This window comes from Phyllobates terribilis, unplaced genomic scaffold (genome assembly GCF_046119375.1).
Source record: "Phyllobates terribilis strain yellow unplaced genomic scaffold, ASM4611937v1 Scaffold_2__4_contigs__length_985480577, whole genome shotgun sequence".
Classification (NCBI taxonomy): Eukaryota; Metazoa; Chordata; class Amphibia; order Anura; family Dendrobatidae; genus Phyllobates; species Phyllobates terribilis.
The window spans coordinates 15,639,956-15,653,472 of NW_027362762.1; the positions used below are offsets into that span (position 1 = coordinate 15,639,956).

The 13,517-nt window shown below is 56.7% G+C and overlaps 1 pseudogene; it reads left to right on the top strand.

Annotated features, from left to right (window-relative positions):
- LOC141243505 (sodium-dependent proline transporter-like) overlaps positions 1-13,517 on the top strand; it is a 67,247-nt pseudogene that overhangs the window by 7,805 nt on the left and 45,925 nt on the right.

A 13,517-nucleotide genomic window follows, 5' to 3' on the forward strand; every position in this document is an offset into this window, starting at 1 on the left:
GAGAGAGACGGGGGGCACTGAGGAGTCAGAGAGAGAGAGACGGGGGGCACTGAGGAGTCAGAGAGAGAGACGGGGGCACTGAGGAGTCAGAGAGAGAGAGAGACGGGGGGCACTGAGGAGTCAGAGAGAGAGAGAGACGGGGGGCACTGAGGAGTCAGAGAGAGAGAGAGACGGGGGGCACTGAGGAGTCAGAGAGAGAGAGACGGGGGGCACTGAGGAGTCAGAGAGAGAGAGACGGGGGGCACTGAGGAGTCAGAGAGAGAGAGAGACGGGGGGCACTGAGGAGTCAGAGAGAGAGACGGGGGGCACTGAGGAGTCAGAGAGAGAGAGACGGGGGGCACAGAGGAGTCAGAGAGAGAGAGACGGGGGGCACTGAGGAGTCAGAGAGAGAGACGGGGGGCACTGAGGAGTCAGAGAGAGAGACGGGGGGCACTGAGGAGTCAGAGAGACGGGGGGGTCACTGAGGAGTCAGAGAGAGAGACGGGGGGGCACTGAGGAGTCAGAGAGAGTGAAAGAGAGAGAGAGAGAGAGAGAGACGGGGGGCACTGAGGAGTGAGAGAGAGAGACGGGGTCACTGAGGAGTGAGAGAGAGAGACGGGGTCACTGAGGAGTGAGAGAGAGAGACGGGGTCACTGAGGAGTGAGAGAGAGAGACGGGGTCACTGAGGAGTCAGAGAGAGAGAGAGAGAGACGGGGTCACTGAGGAGTCAGAGAGAGAGAGAGAGACGGGGTCACTGAGGAGTCAGAGAGAGAGACGGGGTCACTGAGGAGTCAGAGAGAGAGAGACGGGGTCACTGAGGAGTCAGAGAGAGAGAGAGAGAGACGGGGTCACTGAGGAGTCAGAGAGAGAGAGAGACTGGGGCACTGAGGAGTCAGAGAGAGAGAGAGAGACTGGGGCACTGAGGAGTCAGAGAGAGAGAGAGACTGGGGCACTGAGGAGTCAGAGAGAGAGAGAGAGAGACTGGGGCACTGAGGAGTCAGAGAGAGAGAGAGACTGGGGCACTGAGGAGTCAGAGAGAGAGAGAGACTGGGGCACTGAGGAGTCAGAGAGAGAGACGGGGGGCACTGAGGAGTCAGAGAGAGAGACGGGGGGGTCACTGAGGAGTCAGAGAGAGAGACGGGGGGGCACTGAGGAGTCAGAGAGAGAGAGAAAGAGAGAGAGAGAGAGAGACGGGGGGCACTGAGGAGTCAGAGAGAGAGACGGGGTCACTGAGGAGTGAGAGAGAGAGACGGGGTCACTGAGGAGTCAGAGAGAGAGAGAGAGACTGGGGCACTGAGGAGTCAGAGAGAGAGAGAGACTGGGGCACTGAGGAGTCAGAGAGAGAGAGAGACTGGGGCACAGAGGAGTCAGAGAGAGAGACGGGGGGCACAGAGGAGTCAGAGAGAGAGACGGGGGGCACAGAGGAGTCAGAGAGAGAGACGGGGGGCACAGAGGAGTCAGAGAGAGAGACGGGGGGCACTGAGGAGTCAGAGAGAGAGACGGGGGGGTCACTGAGGAGTCAGAGAGAGAGAGAAAGAGAGAGAGACGGGGGGCACTGAGGAGTCAGAGAGAGAGACGGGGTCACTGAGGAGTGAGAGAGAGAGAGAGAGACGGGGTCACTGAGGAGTGAGAGAGAGAGAGAGAGAGAGAGACGGGGTCACTGAGGAGTCAGAGAGAGAGACGGGGTCACTGAGGAGTCAGAGAGAGAGAGAGACGGGGTCACTGAGGAGTCAGAGAGAGAGAGAGAGAGAGAGACTGGGGCACTGAGGAGTCAGAGAGAGAGAGAGAGACTGGGGCACTGAGGAGTCAGAGAGAGAGACTGGGGCACTGAGGAGTCAGAGAGAGAGACTGGGGCACTGAGGAGTCAGAGAGAGAGACTGGGGCACTGAGGAGTCAGAGAGAGAGACTGGGGCACTGAGGAGTCAGAGAGAGAGACTGGGGCACTGAGGAGTCAGAGAGAGAGAGAGAGAGACTGGGGCACTGAGGAGTCAGAGAGAGAGAGAGACTGGGGCACTGAGGAGTCAGAGAGAGAGAGAGACTGGGGCACTGAGGAGTCAGAGAGAGAGAGAGACGGGGGGCACTGAGGAGTCAGAGAGAGAGAGACTGGGGCACTGAGGAGTCAGAGAGAGAGAGAGACTGGGGCACTGAGGAGTCAGAGAGAGAGAGAGACTGGGGCACTGAGGAGTCAGAGAGAGAGAGAGACTGGGGCACTGAGGAGTCAGAGAGAGAGACTGGGGCACTGAGGAGTCAGAGAGAGAGACTGGGGCACTGAGGAGTCAGAGAGAGAGACTGGGGCACTGAGGAGTCAGAGAGAGAGACTGGGGCACTGAGGAGTCAGAGAGAGAGACTGGGGCACTGAGGAGTCAGAGAGAGAGACTGGGGCACTGAGGAGTCAGAGAGAGAGACTGGGGCACTGAGGAGTCAGAGAGAGAGACTGGGGCACTGAGGAGTCAGAGAGAGAGACTGGGGCACTGAGGAGTCAGAGAGAGAGACTGGGGCACTGAGGAGTCAGAGAGAGAGACTGGGGCACTGAGGAGTCAGAGAGAGAGACTGGGGCACTGAGGAGTCAGAGAGAGAGACTGGGGCACTGAGGAGTCAGAGAGAGAGACTGGGGCACTGAGGAGAGAGAGAGAGACGGGGGGCACTGAGGAGTCAGAGAGAGAGACGGGGGGCACTGAGGAGTCAGAGAGAGAGACGGGGGGGCACTGAGGAGTCAGAGAGAGAGACGGGGTCACTGAGGAGTCAGAGAGAGAGACGGGGTCACTGAGGAGTCAGAGAGAGAGAGAGACGGGGTCACTGAGGAGTCAGAGAGAGAGAGAGACTGGGGCACTGAGGAGTCAGAGAGAGAGAGAGACTGGGGCACAGAGGAGTCAGAGAGAGAGACGGGGGGCACAGAGGAGTCAGAGAGAGAGACGGGGGGCACTGAGGAGTCAGAGAGAGAGACTGGGGCACTGAGGAGTCAGAGAGAGAGACTGGGGCACTGAGGAGTCAGAGAGAGAGACTGGGGCACTGAGGAGTCAGAGAGAGAGACTGGGGCACTGAGGAGAGAGAGAGAGACGGGGGGCACTGAGGAGTCAGAGAGAGAGACGGGGGGCACTGAGGAGTCAGAGAGAGAGAGAGACGGGGGGGCACTGAGGAGTCAGAGAGACGGGGGGGCACTGAGGAGTCAGAGAGAGAGAGAGACGGGGTCACTGAGGAGTCAGAGAGAGAGAGAGAGAGAGAGAGAGAGAGAGAGAGAGAGAGACGGGGTCACTGAGGAGTCAGAGAGAGAGAGAGACTGGGGCACTGAGGAGTCAGAGAGAGAGAGAGAGAGACTGGGGCACTGAGGAGTCAGAGAGAGAGAGAGAGACTGGGGCACTGAGGAGTCAGAGAGAGAGACGGGGGGCACTGAGGAGTCAGAGAGAGAGAGAGAGAGAGAGAGAGAGACTGGGGCACTGAGGAGTCAGAGAGAGAGAGAGACTGGGGCACTGAGGAGTCAGAGAGAGAGAGAGAGAGAGACTGGGGCACTGAGGAGTCAGAGAGAGAGAGAGACTGGGGCACTGAGGAGTCAGAGAGAGAGACTGGGGCACTGAGGAGTCAGAGAGAGAGAGAGAGACTGGGGCACTGAGGAGTCAGAGAGAGAGACTGGGGCACTGAGGAGTCAGAGAGAGACTGGGGCACTGAGGAGTCAGAGAGAGAGACTGGGGCACTGAGGAGTCAGAGAGAGAGACTGGGGCACTGAGGAGTCAGAGAGAGAGACTGGGGCACTGAGGAGTCAGAGAGAGAGACTGGGGCACTGAGGAGTCAGAGAGAGAGACTGGGGCACTGAGGAGTCAGAGAGAGAGACTGGGGCACTGAGGAGTCAGAGAGAGAGACTGGGGCACTGAGGAGTCAGAGAGAGAGACTGGGGCACTGAGGAGTCAGAGAGAGAGACTGGGGCACTGAGGAGTCAGAGAGAGAGACTGGGGCACTGAGGAGTCAGAGAGAGAGACTGGGGCACTGAGGAGTCAGAGAGAGAGACTGGGGCACTGAGGAGTCAGAGAGAGAGACTGGGGCACTGAGGAGTCAGAGAGAGAGACTGGGGCACTGAGGAGTCAGAGAGAGAGACTGGGGCACTGAGGAGTCAGAGAGAGAGAGAGACGGGGGCACTGAGGAGTCAGAGAGAGAGAGAGACGGGGGGCACTGAGGAGTCAGAGAGAGAGAGAGACGGGGGGCACTGAGGAGTCAGAGAGAGAGAGAGACGGGGGGCACTGAGGAGTCAGAGAGAGAGAGAGAGAGACGGGGGGCACTGAGGAGTCAGAGAGAGAGAGACGGGGGGCACTGAGGAGTCAGAGAGAGAGAGACGGGGGGCACTGAGGAGTCAGAGAGAGAGAGAGAGAGAGACGGGGGGCACTGAGGAGTCAGAGAGAGAGAGAGACGGGGGGCACTGAGGAGTCAGAGAGAGAGAGAGAGAGACGGGGGGCACTGAGGAGTCAGAGAGAGAGAGAGAGACGGGGGGCAATGAGGAGTCAGAGAGAGAGAGAGAGAGACGGGGGGCACTGAGGAGTCAGAGAGAGAGAGAGCGAGACGGGGGGCACTGAGGAGTCAGAGAGAGAGAGCGAGACGGGGGGCACTGAGGAGTCAGAGAGAGAGAGCGAGACGGGGGGCACTGAGGAGTCAGAGAGGGAGAGCGAGACGGGGGGCACTGAGGAGTCAGAGAGAGAGAGCGAGACGGGGGGCACTGAGGAGTCAGAGAGAGAGAGCGAGACGGGGGGCACTGAGGAGTCAGAGAGAGAGAGCGAGACGGGGGGCACTGAGGAGTCAGAGAGAGAGAGCGAGACGGGGGGCACTGAGGAGTCAGAGAGAGAGAGCGAGACGGGGGGCACTGAGGAGTCAGAGAGAGAGAGAGACGGGGGGCACTGAGGAGTCAGAGACAGACGAGCGGGCACTGAGGAGTCAGAGAGAGAGATGGGGCAGAACTGGGATACATTGTAATGTTGTCATGACATCACTGTGATCTATATATACCTGTATACCCCTCTGTATACAGCACAAGTGACATCACTGTGATCTACAGTGCAGACCAAAAGTTTGGACACACCTTCTCATTTAAAGATTTTTCTGTATTTTCATGACTATGAAAATTGTACATTCACACTGAAGGCATCAAAACTATGAATTACCACATGTGGAATTATATACTTAACAAAAAAGTGTGAAACAACTGAAAATATGTCTTATATTCTAGGTTCTTCACAGTAGCCACCTTTTTCTTTGATGACTGCTTTGCACACTCTTGGCATTCTCTTGATGAGCTTCAGTCACCGGAAATGGTTTTCACTTCACAGGTGTGCCCTGTCAGGTTTAATAAGTGGGATTTCTTGCCTTATAAATGGGGTTGGGACCATCAGTTGTGTTGTGCAGAAGTCTGATGGATACACAGCTGATAGTCCTACTGAATAGACTGTTAGATTTTGTATTATGGCAAGAAAAAAGCAGCTAAGTAAAGAAAAACGAGTGGCCATCATTACTTTAGGAAATGAAGGTCGGTCAGTCCGAAAAATTGGGCAAACTTTGAAAGTGTCCCCAAGTGCAGTTGCAAAAACCATCAAGAGCTACAAAGAAACTGGCTCACATGAGGACCGCCCCAGGAAAGGAAGACCAAGAGTCACCTCTACTTCTGAGGATAAGTTTATCCGAGTCACCAGCCTCAGAAATCGCAGGTTAACAGCAGCTCAGATTAGAGACCAGGTCAATGCCACACAGAGTTCTAGCAGCAGACACATCTCTACAACAACTGTTAAGAGGAGACTTTGTGCAGCAGGCCTTCATGGTAAAATAGCTGCTAGGAAACCACTGCTAAGGACAGGCAACAAGCAGAAGAGACTTGTTTGGGCTAAAGAACACAAGGAATGGACATTAGACCAGTGGAAATCTGTGCTTCGGTCTGATGAGTCCAAATTTGAGATCTTTGGTTCCAACCACCGTGTCTTTGTGCGACGCAGAAAAGGTGAATGGATGGACTCTACATGCCTGGTTCCCACAGTGAAGCATGGAGGAGGAGGTGTGATGGTGTGGGGGGGCTTTGCTGGTGACACTGTTGGGGATTTATTCAAAATTGAAGGCATACTGAACCAGCATGACTACCACAGCATCTTGCAGCGGCATGCTATTCCATCCGGTTTGCATTTAGTTGGACCTTCATTTATTTTTCAACAGGACAATGACCCCAAACACACCTCCAGGCTGTGTAAGGGCTACTTGACCAAGAAGGAGAGTGATGGGGGGCTACACCAGATGACCTGGCCTCCACAGTCACCAGACCTGAACCCAGTCGAGATGGTTTGGGGTGAGCTGGACCACAGAGTGAAGGCAAAAGGGCCAACAAGTGCTAAGCATCTCTGGGAACTCCTTCAAGATTGTTGGAAAACCATTTCCGGTGACTACCTCTTGAAGCTCATCAAGAGAATGCCAAGAGTGTGCAAAGCCGTCATCAAAGCAAAAGGGGGCTACTGTGAAGACCCTAGAATATAAGACATATTTTCAGTGGTTTCACACTTTTTTGTTAAGTATATAATTCCACATGTGGTAATTCATAGTTTTGATGTCTTCAGTGTGAATGTACAATTTTCATAGTCATGAAAATACAGAAGAATCTTTATATGAGAAGGTGTGTCCAAACTTTTGGTCTGTACTGTATATATACCCGTATACTGGCAGATAACAGCGGGCAGCGTCCTCCTGTCATCACGACACTTACAGCTTCGCTTCGTTCACTGACAGGACGCTGAGTTCTGGGACACACAATGATTAATCCTCCTGAGCTGCTCACACAGCTGAGGGTTTGTTACATTGCATCCAGTGTGACTACAGGCTGATACATTTCACCTGAACTGATACATTGTAACAAACATTTGCAGAGCGCTGTGCTTTTAGTTGTGTTCAGCTGACAGTTTACTGACAGCAAGCAGAGGTCTTGACAATGGTGAGGAGTTAATGCCTGTGATCCCCACAAGTCCCGGCAGAGACGGCAGCGGAAACTGCGAGACAGATGTGAACAGAACCCTAGGGGGGGGGGGGGCCTTACATCTCCTGGCTTCTGATTGGCTCCTGGCGCTCTAGTTCATTCTGATTGGATATCTGTGCAGATGTGGCTTGGTCACTTTAAGACTGGAATGATGATGAAGATGAAGATGATGATGATGCATTATGGAATCCGCAGTGATCGGCTGACAATGCTCCCAGTAATGTAGCTGGGCCACAGTGGTGATGGCTACACCCAGGATGAGCCGTATGGCTGTCACTGCTCTGATTCAGGAGAACATTAGACGCTGCTGCCCATAAAGTGACCGAGTAATTATCCATCACACGGCCATCATCATCATCCTCATCATCATCATCCTCATCATCATCATCCTCATCATTCTGCTGACAATTCAATTAAAGAGAGTAGTCCTACAGTTGAGAAGTTAGCTGTTCTCTATGCCTCTCGTGCCCCCTGGCGGCGGGGGCCCTTTGCCTCTCGTGCCCCCTGGCGGCGGGGGCCCTTTGCCTCTCGTGCCCCCTGGCGGCGGGGGCCCTTTGCCTCTCGTTCCCCCTGGCGGCGGGGGCCCTTTGCCTCTCGTTCCCCCTGGCGGCGGGGGCCCTTTGCCTCTCGTTCCCCCTGGCGGCGGGGGCCCTTTGCCTCTCGTGCCCCCTGGCGGCGGGGGCCCTTTGCCTCTCGTGCCCCCTGGCGGCGGGGGTCCTTTGCCTCTCGTGCCCCCTGGCGGCGGGGGTCCTTTGCCTCTCGTGCCCCCTGGCGGCGGGGGACCCTTTGCCTCTCGTGCCCCCTGGCGGCGGGGGCCCTTTGCCTCTCGTGCCCCCTGGCGGCGGGGGCCCTTTGCCTCTCGTGCCCCCTGGCGGCGGGGGCCCTTTGCCTCTCGTGCCCCCTGGCGGCGGGGGCCCTTTGCCTCTCGTTCCCCCTGGCGGCGGGGGCCCTTTGCCTCTCGTGCCCCCTGGCGGCGGGGGCCCTTTGCCTCTCGTGCCCCCTGGCGGCGGGGGCCCTTTGCCTCTCGTGCCCCCTGGCGGCGGGGGCCCTTTGCCTCTCGTGCCCCCTGGCGGCGGCGCCCTTTGCCTCCTCACTGTAGCAGCAGTTCTTGCCTCCATGGACGTCCTCTGTTCCATCTTCTCCTTGGTGGGATGTACTGTGGAGCTGTGTTGTGTCCAGAGGGGGCGCTGTGCTCCTGGGGATGGAGGGGATCTCTCAGCATGTGTCTACCGCTGGTCATTAAGGAAGTATTAACTTTTCCATCTCTTGTTTGGGCCTCTGTGGACACTTAACCCCTTCCTTGCTGAAGTGTCTGGTAATATCCAAGACCAGGCGTGAATGACTCGGTACAATGAACTTACGTCTTCCATGAATTCATCCCCTTGTAACCGACACACGAGGCCGAGGGCCCCCCCCTTCGACACACGAGGCCGAGGGCCCCCCCTTCGACACACGAGGCCGAGGGCCCCCCCTTCGACACACGAGGCCGAGGGCCCCCCCCTTCGACACACGAGGCCGAGGGCCCCCCCTTCGACACACGAGGCCGAGGGCCCCCCCCTTCGACACACGAGGCCGAGGGCCCCCCCCTTCGACACACGAGGCCGAGGGCCCCCCCCTTCGACACACGAGGCCGAGGGCCCCCCCCTTCGACACACGAGGCCGAGGGCCCCCCCTTCGACACACGAGGCCGAGGGCCCCCCCCTTCGACACACGAGGCCGAGGGCCCCCCCCTTCGACACACGAGGCCGAGGGCCCCCCCCTTCGACACACGAGGCCGAGGGCCCCCCCCTTCGACACACGAGGCCGAGGGCCCCCCCCTTCGACACACGAGGCCGAGGGCCCCCCCCTTCGACACACGAGGCCGAGGGCCCCCCCCTTCGACACACGAGGCCGAGGGCCCCCCCCCTTCGACACACGAGGCCGAGGGCCCCCCCCTTCGACACACGAGGCCGAGGCCCCCCCCCTTCGACACACGAGGCCGAGGCCCCCCCCCTTCGACACACGAGGCCGAGGCCCCCCCCCTTCGACACACGAGGCCGAGGCCCCCCCCCTTCGACACACGAGGCCGAGGCCCCCCCCTTCGACACACGAGGCCCCCCCCCTTCGACACACGAGGCCGAGGCCCCCCCCCTTCGACACACGAGGCCGAGGCCCCCCCCCTTCGACACACGAGGCCGAGGCCCCCCCCCCTTCGACACACGAGGCCGAGGCCCCCCCCCCCTTCGACACACGAGGCCGAGGCCCCCCCCCCCTTCGACACACGAGGCCGAGGGCCCCCCCCCCTTCGACACACGAGGCCGAGGGCCCCCCCCCCTTCGACACACGAGGCCGAGGGCCCCCCCCTTCGACACACGAGGCCGAGGGCCCCCCCCCTTCGACACACGAGGCCGAGGGCCCCCCCCCTTCGACACACGAGGCCGAGCTCCCCCCCCCCCGACACACGAGGCCGAGCCCCCCCCGACACGAGGTTGACATCCATTCTCATTAAGACGATTTTTCACATTATTATCTCTGTCCGTCATTTCACGTCCTATTGTCTCCATCACTTCTTGGCCGTGGTGTTCGTTCTCCTCTCGGCTCAGCCCCCTGAGTCAGTACTTTGTAGGACCACCTTCTGCTGCAATTCCTGCTGCAGTCTTTTGGGGTCTGTCTCTCCCAGCTTTCTCTGCAGTCTTTTGGGTCTGTCTCTCCACCTTTCTCTGCAGTCTTTTGGGGTCTGTCTCTCCCACCTTTCTCTGCAGTCTTTTGGGGTCTGTCTCTCCCACCTTTCTCTGCAGTCTTTTGGGGTCTGTCTCTCCACCTTTCTCTGCAGTCTTTTGGGGTCTGTCTCTCCCAGCTTTCTCTGCTGTCTTTTGTGGTCTGTGTCTCTAGCTTTCTCTGCAGTCTTTTGGGGTCTGTCTCTCCCACCTTTCTCTGCAGTCTTTTGTGGTCTGTGTCTCTAGCTTTCTCTGCAGTCTTTTGTGGTCTGTCTCTCCACCTTTCTCTGCAGTCTTTTGGGGTCTGTCTCTCCCACCTTTCTCTGCAGTCTTTTGTGGTCTGTGTCTCTAGCTTTCTCTGCAGTCTTTTGGGGTCTGTCTCTCCCACCTTTCTCTGCAGTCTTTTGTGGTCTGTGTCTCTAGCTTTCTCTGCAGTCTTTTGGGGTCTGTCTCTCCACCTTTCTCTGCAGTCTTTTGGGGTCTGTCTCTCCACCTTTCTCTGCAGTCTTTTGGGGTCTGTCTCTCCACCTTTCTCTGCAGTCTTTTGGGGTCTGTGTCTCCCAGCTTTCTCTGCAGTCTTTTGGGGTCTGTCTCTCCAGCTTTCTCTGCTGCAGTCTTTTGGGGTCTGTCTCTCCAGCTTTCTCTGCTGTAGTCTTTTGGGGTCTGTCTCTCCACCTTTCTCTGCTGCAGTCTTTTGGGGTCTGTCTCTCCAGCTTTGCCCCCTCGCTCTCGCTCAGTGATTGGATGGAGATGTCTGTGATCAGCGATATTCTCTAGATTTGGGTCTGAACTGTGACTGCGCCGTTCACACACAGGAATATGCTCTGATCTAAACCCTCCATTGTGGCTCTGCAGGATGTTGAGGGTCGTTGTCCTGCCGGAAGGTGAACCTACACCCCGGTCTCTGGTCTTCTGCAGCCTCTAACAGGTTTCCCTCCAGGATTGTCCTGTATTTAGCTCCATCCATCTTCCCATCACCTCTGACCAGCTCCCCGGCCCCTGCTGAAGAAAAGCCTCCCCACAGCAGGATGCTGCCACCACCATGTGTGACGGTGGGGATGGTGTTTTCAGGGTGATGTACAGTGTTCATTTTCCGCACACACAGCAATTTGCATTTAGCCCAAAGGTTCTCCTTTGGTCTCATCTGACCAGAGCCCCTTCTTCCACATGCTTGCTGTGTCTTACATGGCTTATAGTAAATTGCACACGTGACTTCTTGTGGTTTGTTTTCAAAATGTCTTTCTTCTTGCTGCTCTTCCATAGAGGGCAGATTTATGAAGTATACGACCAATAGTCTTCCTGTGAACAGATTCTCCCCCTGAGCTGTGGATCTGCAGCTCCTCTAATGACCATGGGCCTCTTGGCTTCTTCTCTCATTAGCGCTCTCCTTGCTTGGGATGTCAGGTTAGATGGACGGCCATGTCTTGGTAGATCTGCAGTTGTGCCATACTCCTTCCATGTTTGAATGATGGATTGAACAGTGCCCCGTGAGATGTTTAGAGGATGGGCTATTTTTTATAACCTAACCCTGCTTTCCTCTTCTCCACAACTTTATCCCTGACCTGTCTGATGGGCTCCTTGGTTTTTAGCTTTATCCCTGACCTGTGTGGTGGGCTCCTTGGTTTTCAGCTTTATCCCTGACCTGTCTGGTGGGCTCCTTGGTTTTCAGTTTTATCCCTGACCTGTCTGATGGGCTCCTTGGTTTTCATGATGCTGTTTGATCCCTAATGTTCTCAAACCTCTGAGGTCTTCACAGAACAGCTGTAGTTATGAGAAGTGTACTAGTTTGTGACTTCTGGAGGCGATCGGTCACTCAGGATTTTACTTAAGGACCTTTTTCAAAGCACTGTATGTAGTGAGAATAGTTGCCCAATCTTCAGATATTTGTCGGTCACAGCAGCTCCCCTTCCATCCTGTGTTCACCATAGCCAGCCTCCTCAGTGACCGGTGTAAAGGTCGGGGCTGTCTGACTGGTCATCTTAATAAACATACCTGCCCCCTTCTGTCTATAAATTTGCTGTTATATAGAAGGGGGCTGGCTTGGATGCTTTTATGGACATCAGCCATCACCCTTATCTCTCGATTCATTGGTCATAATGTACAAGGGGGCTGGCTGGGCCACTGAACTGAGCATTAGGCGATTCCCCCTCGCTATTCCTTGGTCGTCATAAAGAAGGGGGCTGGCTTATCCATCTGCTCGCACTGCTGGAACACTGTTCAACCCTCAAGGTCCAAAATCTCCAGGATCAGTTAGAAATAATACAACTAAATTTGGAGAAAATCCCATTTGCATCTATGAAATGTATGTACCACATCTTAGATCCCCTTGAAACTGGTGGTCAGGCATAATAGAGACCTACAAATGCGCCCCTAATACGCGGATCTGAACATGGCCGAACCCTGGTGTGAACCCTGGTGTACACGGCACAGTGCCAGGAGCCTTCTCTGGATAAGCTGCAGACTGGCATTGAGCTTTCTCCCTATAATAATCTCCTTTTTCGCCCTTCTCTTTCAGGAGTCGTCAGTTCAGGAAATCCCAGGATCAGAAGGCGACAATGTCAGAGAGCCGCCGCCACCTCGTAACCAGTCTGTGGCCCCCACCCTGCCATCCCAGCCGCCCCGGGAGACCTGGGGGGGAAAGTATGAGTTCCTCCTCTCATGTATTGGCTACTGCGTCGGCCTGGGCAATGTCTGGAGGTTTCCGTATCTGTGTTACCGAAATGGAGGAGGTGAGTGCACGGAGGGGAGTCCGGTCTGGTGGTCAGTAGTCCCTGACGTGCGTCTGTTGGCTTTCCGCGTCCTCTGTGTTGACATATGACCACGCCTGCCATATAATATACAGAACATGGGTGACGGCCCGGGGTGTGGATGGCGGCACTTACATCTCATATATCCAGTGTAACCTCCGGACCCGAGTAATGACGTCTGTACCAGGGAGCGCTGTGCCTCCTACGTCTCCTCATGTCCTCAGACGTCTGTACCAGGGAGCGCTGCGCCTCCTACGTCTCCTCATGTCCTCAGACGTCTGTACCCGGGAGCTCTGCGCCTCCTACGTCTCCTCATGTCCTCAGACGTCTGTACCCGGGAGCTCTGCGCCTCCTACGTCTCCTCCTCATGTCCTCAGACGTCTATACCCGGGAGCTCTGCCTCTCCTACGTCTCCTCCTCATGTCCTCAGACGTCTGTACCCGGGAGCTCTGCGCCTCCTACGTCTCCTCCTCATGTCCTCAGACGTCTGTACCCGGGAGCTCTGCGCCTCCTACGTCTCCTCCTCATGTCCTCAGACGTCTGTACCCCGGAGCTCTGCCTCTCCTACGTCTCCTCCTCATGTCCTCAGACGTCTGTACCCGGGAGCTCTGCCTCTCCTACGTCTCCTCCTCATGTCCTCAGACGTCTGTACCCGGGAGCTCTGCGTCTCCTACGTCTCCTCCTCATGTCCTCAGACGTCTGTACCCGGGAGCTCTGCGCCTCCTACGTCTCCTCATGTCCTCAGACGTCTGTACCCGGGAGCTCTGCGCCTCCTACGTCTCCTCATGTCCTCAGACGTCTGTACCCGGGAGCTCTGCGCCTCCTACGTCTCCTCCTCATGTCCTCAGACGTCTGTACCCGGGAGCTCTGCGCCTCCTACGTCTCCTCATGTCCTCAGACGTCTGTACCCGGGAGCTCTGCGCCTCCTACGTCTCCTCATGTCCTCAGACGTCTGTACCCGGGAGCTCTGCGCCTCCTACGTCTCCTCCTCATGTCCTCAGACGTCTGTACCCGGGAGCTCTGCGCCTCCTACGTCTCCTCATGTCCTCAGACGTCTGTACCCCGGAGCTCTGCGCCTCCTACGTCTCCTCCTCATGTCCTCAGACGTCT